Genomic DNA, 8,877 nt, shown 5'->3' on the forward strand with positions numbered 1-8,877 from the left:
TGACTTGAAAAAGAAAGGGGTACACAATACAGTCAATTAAGAAAGCTATAAATCCTTGGGAGCCAGCATCTAGCATCTCTGAAAAGGAGTCTCCCCCCAGAAATTAGAGTTTGAAATGGGTTTTCCTACTAGGAATCTAAAGCTCCAGCACACCCCAAGACCAGGAGCAGAAGAGAGTGCCTTCTCCTGCATCCCCAACCTATCCCAGAGCATGGCCAGCAACCTGGAGGAGGCCTAGAGCCCCAGAAGACTTGGAGCCTCAGAAGCAAAAACCCACTCAAGTGCAAGCTAGAAAACTAGAGGACAACACTGACTGGCCCTGCTTGCATTACATTATAACTCTTGGGGCCAATCACCATGCTGAGACTGCTGTGGCACCATGAGTACCACACCACTGGATCAGGTGCCCATTGGGCTCACCAGTCTCACTCCCATCATCCACACCTGATGGGGAAAGAATGGCAGGACTCCAAGGTGAAGAGAGGTGCTGCTACTGGATGGAGGAGTGCTCAACACAGCAAAATGGCAACTATTGCCACAGCCACTCACCCCAAAGAGTATCCATACTATTCTTCTAAAAAGGCCAAAGATAGAAGGTCAAAGAATCCAGTCATGGTATCACAAATTGTAACCCTAGTATATCTGGAGGCTGAGGCAAGAGGATCTCAAGTTTGAGACCAGCCTCAGCAACCTAAGGAGGCTCTAAGCAACTTAGTGAAATCCTGTCTCAGAAACTTAAGAAAATATGCAGCTGGGGATCTAGCTCACATGCACAAGGCCCTGGGTTCAATCCCCAGCACCACACACACACAAAAAAAAAAGTTAAGAGAATAAAAAGGATTAAGGATAATAGATCAAGGATAATAGGTCAAAATTATGCTGGGTAAGGTGGCACATGCCTATAATTCCAGCGGTTCTGGCAGTTGAGGCAGGAAAACTTCAAATTCAAAGCCAGCCTCGGCAAAAGTGAGGCACTAAGCAACTCAGCAAGATTCTGTCTCTAAATACAAAATAAGGCTGGGGTTGTGGCTTAGTGGCAAGTGCCCCTGAGTTTAATCCCTGGTACCCACCCCCCACCCCTGCAAAAAAAAAAAAAGGTCAAAATTAAAAGGTTTGAATAAGATGAAATTTTAGAGAGGAGTATCTGGAAAAGAAGATTCAAAGATATGGATTTAAGAGTTATCCAGGACTGGGTTCAATCTCCAGCCAATAATGATGATGATGATGATGATGTACCCAAGTGGATAACTTGGAAAAGGATAAGGAACTAATACAACCAAAAAAATAGAAGTCCAGGAAGATAAAAGGAATAAACTAAAGTTCAACAAAAGCTACCATATAATGGTACCTCCTGGCTTACTACATGGTTTAATTTCATTCTCCTAATCAACTCTGCATAATAAATTATCACCCTCAGTTAGAGCTGAGAAATTTGAATTTCACAAGGTCAAATAAAACATCCAAGGTCATACAGCTACTCACATGGTAGAATTGGAAATCCAACCCAGGTTTGACTGATCTCAAAACCTTTCCCACCTCTCACATCCCTCTGCTCCCTCACCTCACCCTCAAACCCACTCCTCTGCCATAGTACCTCTCCCATCCTGCAAAGTCGTTAAGTCAATTGTGAAGAATTGAGAACTGGTGCAAGAATCTTTGAAAAATGCATTAATTGCATATTAGATATCCGAGTGTAAGAAATCAGGAACTACTTTGAGTGCAACTGGAATAGAGAGATGAGAACTAGCAACCAGGAAGGTGTGAGGGAAGGCTTCAAGCCTGTGAATACCATTGGCATCTCTGGGCTTGTGAAAACTGCACCTCCTTGGTCCTCATTCCTAGAGATTCCAATCCTCTGCTTCTGGGGTGAGACTCAAGAATCAGCTTCAACCAGCACCAGCTGATTCCCAGGTAGGCATACCCTAGTGAGAAACTAGGGCAAACTAATGATGGGAGGCTGGCTGAGTCAGCTTTTTGTAACTGTGACAAAAATACTTGACACAAAATACTTAAAGGAGAAAAGATTCATTTTGGCTCCCAGTTTCAGAGTTTTCAGTCCACAGTCAGCCACCTTCATTGCTTTGGGCCTGAGGTAAGGCAAACAACATGGCAGAAGGGCATGGCAGATGAATGCTGCTTACCTCATGGCAGCCAGAAAGCTGTGGGGGGAAGGGGACACCAGACATGGTCCCCAAAGGCACACACCCAGTGATCTATTTCCTCCAACCATGTCCCACCTGCCTATAGTTTCCACCACCTCCCAGTGACTAGTCCCTTCTGTTCTCAATGGATTAATCCACTGATGAGGTTAGACCCCGAGATCCAGTCACTCCCCCAAAGCTCCACCTCTGGCCATCACTGCACTGAGAAACAAAATTTCAACAACACATGAGATCTGGGGGGACATTCCAGCTCCAAACCACAACCAAGCAGTATGATAAATGTAGAAGAGGGCTGGGGGTGTGGCTCAGTGGCAGAGTGCTTGCCTTGCATGTGTGAGGCACTGGGTTTGATCTCAGCACCGCATATAAATAAATAAAATAAAGGTCCATCGACAACTAATAAAAATATTTTTTTTAAAGTAGGAGAAAGATGCTTGTGTTCTAATGTTATGAGAAATGGAAGAGAAGACAATGAAGTGTGTCCAGGGTGACTGCTAAGTCTACTTCTCTGTTTTTGAAGATGTCTTTGTCACAGGAAGAGAATATTCTGGAAGAGCTAGGCAGCTGGTAAAGGGAAGGGGAAGGGGGTGCCTCCCACATCACTAAGTGGCAAAGTACAAAACTGAGGCTAAGGCTTAAAATAATTATTAATACTTGATCTAAGGTAAGAGTAAGGAATGAAAATAAGAGGAAAGAATGCACTAAGTCAATGTTATTGATTTACACTCTGAAAGAAATGCCAGAACTATTATTTAGATGTCAAAATAACTCCAAGAAGAAGACAAGGCTGTTTTGATAATTTGAAACCAAATACCTGCCTTCTTTGAGATGAGGCTTTCAGACATGGAGCCTCCGTAAATCCCACTGCGATGCTCTGAGCAGGTCATATTTCCTCTTCAAAGGTTACACCATGTTAAATTATAAGCAATTTCAAAAAGAACAAGTCCTTGTCCTGCTTTGAGTTCCCTTCTCTTAAAAGCATGTTTTGACTCAGATTAATTTATAGCCCAAGGAGATTTGGAGAAAGGAAAAAGCCTTGAAATTGCAAGTAAAAATAACTAAGAATTCTGGTGGCTTCTTAAATATAAAGGAACTTTGTTTTGGAACTTGGACCGGATTAGCAGAGTTACAGGTAAATGGATGGACTGTGGGATTTGCAGTGACCAGCAAACACTTCAGGGGGAAGAGGCGAGCTGGGCGTATGGAGTGGCCTTAATGGAGCTCACCGGTAGATAAACTAAGTTGCTGACCAGGTGAGAGTGAGGCGGGAGAAAAGGGAAAGAGACATTTAGTGGTGGCACATGTGGTGAGGCTAAGGAGCAGACACTCAGAACCATGGAGGGTCAGCAGGACACCGGGAGGCCTTTACTGCAGGTTTGTGAACCGAGGTGTTGCCCAGGCGTACCCTCCTCTTGTCAGATTCTATCATGATATTGGCAGACATTCTCATCTTGAGTATTGTTTCTACACTAAATAAGACTTTAAAATATGGATCCAGCTCAGTTGGTAGAGTGCTTGTCTTGCATGCACAAGGCCCTGGGTTTGATTCCCCAGCACCAATAAATAAATAAATAAAACTTAAAAATAGACTAAAAGCATAAGAAAGTCATCACTTATGATAGCCAAGAGGTGGAAACAACTCCAGTGTACATCAAATGATAGGTAACTATAATGTTTTATATGAACACAATGGGATATTCAGTAATAAAAAGAAGTGCCAGGTTGCCACCATATGTGCCGTCATACACTTACCTAGGGTAATGATGTCCATCTCATTCCACCATCTTTTGAGCCCCCATACCCCCTCCATGCCTCTCCCTCCCCTTTGCCCAATCACAGTTCCTCCATTTTTCCCATTCCTGCCCCCCCCCCATTATGGATCAGCATTCACTTATCAGAGAGAACATTCGGCCTTTGGTTTTGGGGGATTGGCTTACTTTGTTTAGCATGATATTGTGTACAATGAATCAAAATGTATTTTATTGTCATATATACCTAATTAGAATTAATTAATTAATTAATTTTTTAAAAAAAGAAGTGCTAGGGCTAGGGCTATAGCTCAGTGGTAGAGGGCTTGCCTCACACATGTGAGGAACTGGATTTGATCCTCAGCACTACATAAAAATAGAAATAAATAAAGATATTGTGTCCATCTGCAACTAAAAAAAATATATTTAAAAAGAAGAAGAAGAGGATCCAGTCAAGCTACAGTGTGGTGGTTCTGGTTTGGGTTTGGTTTGGGTTTTGGGTCTGGGCATGCATGGAACTCAGGACCTCCCAAGCACGTCCTTTACAACTGAGCTGAACCCCCAGCCTTCTAATGTTTTCTCTGTCTGTTAGGAATCATCATCATTTATGAGCACTTCTTTATCAGATCAACACAGCTGTTACTAAGGACCGCTGGGGACCTGAGGAGAGTCTTGGAGGCTAAGAGTACTAGAGTTGATTCACCTGCCTTAGAAGCCAAAAGTCTTCCTGACCTTCACAGTCTCACTTGATAATCCAATTTCTAGCAACATTTTATTATTCAGATATGAATTACTAAAAGGAAAAGATGTTTTCAGTGGGATAAGTGTTGAGCATTTGCAGAGTGACTTTGATCTGTTGGGGGCATTTTCTGAGTCCTTGAATTTTAAGCCCAGGTCCAACACTTATTTTCTTAGAACATCTGTGAGGGCCACCACAACCAGATGTCATGGGGCTGGGCAGTTTAACCACAGTCACTGACTTTCTCATAGCTCTGAGGAATGAAGTCCAAGATCAAGGTGTTGGCAGTGTTGGCTTCTCCCAGGGATGCGCTCCAGGGATTGCAGATGGCCACCTTCCTGCTGTGTCTTCACAAGGGCATCCCTCTGTGCCTGTGCACTGGTGTCTCTCCCTTCCTGTGAGGACACCAGTCATACGAATAAGAGCCCCACCCTTGTGACCTCATTTTAACTTATTATCTCAGTATGTCTCCAACCCCAAATATAGTCACTTTGGGGATTTAGGACTTCAACATGTAAGTTTTGGGGCCAACACAATGCAGCCCATAATAAAGAACATCCCAGAAACATTACAGAATCAATTAGAACTCTGTAGAATGGTGGAGGAGTTTAAATTACCCTGTTATAACCTGAATTATAACATCAAGACATGCAAATGACCCTGAAATAATGAACTATAAACTGAATATGTGAAAGACATTGCATTCATGGGAAGGACTGATGCTTACTCTAATCTCTACTTTCTAATATAATTAAAAGGGGCTTCCACACAATCAGAAACTCTTAGACATTCATTTCATATCCAGATGATAAAATATGTACCTTTGAAACCATCTGTAGTTAGCTTCTGATGGGGAACAATGTAGATATAGCATTTAATAAATAAAAAACCAGGGCTTTTCACTTTAACATCCTTATGATCTGAAAAACCACGGCTGCTGCTAAACTTAATAACAGTTACTATTTAAATAAACAATGAGCCCATAATCCAGAAGGCACTTAATCCAAGATGTATAAAATGTGTCCAAATCATCAAATGGGACCAGCTGATGGGGATTTATGGTTTCTGGTGCTAAACCATTATTGGCCTTGGTACTCCTCATTTTTCTTCATCAAGGTGTATGTATAAAACTCCAGGAGGGCTGGCAAATATCTGTTTTGCGAATAGAATCATGTAGCCAAGAGACAGTCTTAAAGGAATGGTCCTGGAAACAATCCTAAATTGTGTTAAACTATTTGGATGCGACCAATTCAGACAGATTTAATTAACCCCAACTGATAGATTTTTCTGAACTTCAACGTGCCCAGCACTTTTGGCAGCTCACAACATTTCTTTCCACCACCCCAGACCTGACACCATCAAAGTGAAAATGTGCTGGTGCCTTCTTAGCCTAAACAATGCCATCGGCTCAGATTTCCGTTCATCTTTTCATTATTAGTTTCTCTTTCCTTCTAGCATCGGGCTACTTTCTTTTCTTTCTTTCTTTCTTTTAATTTTAAAATTTGTGCTAATTATACATGACAGTAGAATGCACTTTGTTACATCATATATAAATGGAGTATAATTTCTCACTCTTCTGGTTGTATGTGATGTAGAAGCCCACGGTTGTGGGATTTTTTTGTACGACTATGCCTTGACCCAATGTGTCCAACCTCTGTGGAGGTCTCCTCTCTGAACTTCTCCAGTGCTGGAGAGCTATGATGATGATCTGCTAGAGTGGGATGAGAGGGGGGAAAGTGTCCAGCCGGGAGGGAAACCACAGCACAAGCTGTCTGTAGAAAAGATTTGCATACTTAGGACGGTTTTACCACCAAGTGCCTGATTTGGCTGATCATGGCTTCAGAACTGGAGAAACACTCACTTTAACATTCCCTCTCAAGGGGAAGAACCATGGTGGAGTGCTTCCTGCCAGTGACACTGAGGGACCAGAGGACTTCCACAGACCCTACACTCTCCAGTGTCTTTTCTGATTACTGTTCCCAAATGATTGACCCGCAGAGCAAAATATAGAAACATCAGCTACGGTCTCCTATGACTAATGCCATGGTAGGTAACTTCCGAAAGGAATATTCGCAGTAGGCAGTGTGAAACTCTGTATTCACACCCAACTCGGGAGAGGAACCCCGAAGTTCATTTGGTGGCGAGTGACCGTGACAGGGTTAAGAGTGCCCCAGCCTGAACAGACTTCAGACAGGCTCATTCCTAACTCCTGGCCCCAATCTCTGTTTCTTAGAGCATGTTCTTTAGAAAACTTATAATTGTAAATTCTCTGTCATTTTGAAATATGCAAATCTTTTTTTTAGAGCCTCTAGACAATTTTACAACCCAGCGATTCTTTATCAAGTCACTGGAAGCCATCCCTTTTGAAATGTAATCATCAAGGAAAATAATGCCCTACCTTCTGGTCTTTCTGGGAAGGCAGGAAGTCAACATTATGGGCACCAATTAGTAAACACAATGGCCTGAACATGAAGAAAAACATTTGCAAACTCAGGAAATAACACTGTATTCTACACATCCTATTGGTCAACCTGCCCAGCATCATCCCTTGTTCTTTTTCACAAGTTGTTTGTTTCAACTCTGCTGAAACAAAGAGCAGGAGCGGTTTTGAAGGAATATTCCTTCAAAACCGCTCCTGCTCTTTGTTTCAGCAGAGTTCCCCAATATTGGCCTTTCTCTCCTATGGCAGGAACCTATGGCAATACAATTTTTGCTTTGACTGAGTATTTATTCCTCTAACTTTGTTCTTCTTGTAGAAAAGTGGAAAGCTCTTTTCTCTCAGCTTCAAAGAGTTAACTTACTTCACAACTAACAAAGGTTTTACAATTTCTTCATGGAAAAATATCCATATGATATCCATTGTGAATTGCTGGTAAGCTGTTTGAGATATACATAGAGTCATGTGTCACTTGATGATGGGGAATGAAAGAAATGTGTCATTACTCAATTCGATCATTGGGTGAACTTCATAGGATGCACTTAGACAAACGAAGATGGCTATGATGTCACTATATGATATAGTCTTTTGAGATCACCATTGATACACAGTCCATTATTGACCAATATGTTGTTATGTGACACATGACTGTATATATTAGTTTATAAAGAACTCTAAGAATGTCAATCATCATCATTGATTACCGATATTCACTGGGTTTTGAACTGAAACTGTGCTGGGTCCTGGGGAAACACTGCCACGTTACAAAGCCAGTAGTCTGGAGAGTACTAATGTGCTTTTTCTTTTGATTTTTTCCTTGTTGTGATCTTGGAGACATCCTTCTGCCAAGGAGACAGATGAGGATTAAAGGATGAGGAATGTGAAGACACAGGCCCAGGGGATATTTACCTTCCTGCATTTAAGAGAATGATTTTGCAGCAAGAGCTGGCCTTTCAGGCTGGCCACCAGAGGAAGGCTGCCCAGCCTTTCTCATCCTCCCTGTAGAACATCAGGTTTGTTGGAACTAAACCATGAGTGTTCACAAGGGAGGCCCTGCCCCTTTCTGGTTCCGAGTGAAGTGTGGTAAGGAAAAGGAAACTCAGAGCCAGGTCAAGGTGACCCAGTTTCCAGGTGAAGATATCCAGGACAGAGTTCTCTGGCCTTAATATCTGTGTCAGGCTATGGAAACAGCCATCTGACAGGATTCCCATGTTCCAAACCAGCAGGAACACATCCTAGTAAATCTGGCAGCTCAAAAACCATGTCCATTTCAAAGGACGACTCGAAGGTCAGCTGTCCTGGACCACTCCAGGTGATCCCCTGGGGCTGAGTGCCAGCAGGCTAAGGAACTTGCCAACAGTGTGGCTCCCTGGCCTGGGGCCAGGTGAGAAGGAGGTTCAGAGGTATTCTGGTAGCAAACAGCACCAAGGGAGAGATAGCAGACATGACCCAGAAATATTCCCTAAACCCAAAGAACCAACTACAGCAGCGTCCCTCTTATCCAAGGTTTTGCATCCTGCATCCCGTCATCAGTCACAGTCCAGAAATAATAAATGGAAAATTCCAGAAATAAACAATTTGTAAGTTTTAAATGGTACACCAATCCTAGTGTATGATGCAGTCTCTTAACATCCCACTCTGTCCTACCCAGGACATGAACCGTCCCCTGTCCAGAGTAGCCACACTGTCTGGCTGTTACTCAGTTAGTAGATATCTCGACTTTTGCAGCATCTGCAGCAGTGCTTCTGTTCAAAGGACCTCATTTTACCTAATAATGGAAGAGAGAACACA

This window comes from Callospermophilus lateralis, unplaced genomic scaffold, assembly GCF_048772815.1.
Source record: "Callospermophilus lateralis isolate mCalLat2 unplaced genomic scaffold, mCalLat2.hap1 Scaffold_129, whole genome shotgun sequence".
In the NCBI taxonomy this organism is placed as follows: Eukaryota; Metazoa; Chordata; class Mammalia; order Rodentia; family Sciuridae; genus Callospermophilus; species Callospermophilus lateralis.